Genomic DNA, 770 nt, shown 5'->3' on the forward strand with positions numbered 1-770 from the left:
AATCTCTGCCTAGTCAAGTCATCTAGTTCTTTGGTGAGCAAAGAAGGTTCATCCTCCCAAGTCTCATTACCAAATAACTTGTCATTTAGCTTCATGATTGCTCCAAGGTACTTAGCAACTTGCTCTTCAGTGATATTTTCGTCCTCTTCAGAGGAAGAATACTCATCAGAGCTCATGAATTGCAGAAGTAAATCCAATGGAATCTCTATGGTCTCAGTGTGAGCCTCAGATTCCCATGGTTCCTCATTAGGGAACTCATTGGAGGCCAGTGGACGTCCATTGAGGTCTTCCTCAGTGGCGCTCACTGCCTCTTTCTCCTCTCCAATTTTGGCCATGTTGATTGCCTTACACTCTCCTTTTGGATTCTCTTATGTATTGCTTGGAAGAGTGCTAGGAGGGAGTTCAGTGACTTTCTTGCTCAGCTGACCCACTTGTGCCTCTAAGTTTCTAATGGAGGACCTTGTTTCAGTCATGAAACTATGAGTGTTTTTAATTAGATCAGAGACCATGGCTGCTAAGTCAGAGTGGCTCTGCTTAGAATTCTCTGTCTGTTGCTGAGAAGATGATGGAAAAGGCTTGCCATTGCTAAACCTGTTTCTTCCACCATTATTGTTGTTGAAACCTTGTTGAGGTCTCTGTTGATCCTTCCATGAGAGATTTGGATGATTTCTCCATGAATAATTATAGGTGTTTCCATAAGGTTCTCCCATGTAATTCACCTCTTCCATTGAAGGGTTCTTAGGATCATAAGCTTCTTCTTCAGATGAAGC

Source organism: Arachis duranensis, chromosome 3 (genome assembly GCF_000817695.3).
Source record: "Arachis duranensis cultivar V14167 chromosome 3, aradu.V14167.gnm2.J7QH, whole genome shotgun sequence".
Taxonomy (NCBI): domain Eukaryota; kingdom Viridiplantae; phylum Streptophyta; class Magnoliopsida; order Fabales; family Fabaceae; genus Arachis; species Arachis duranensis.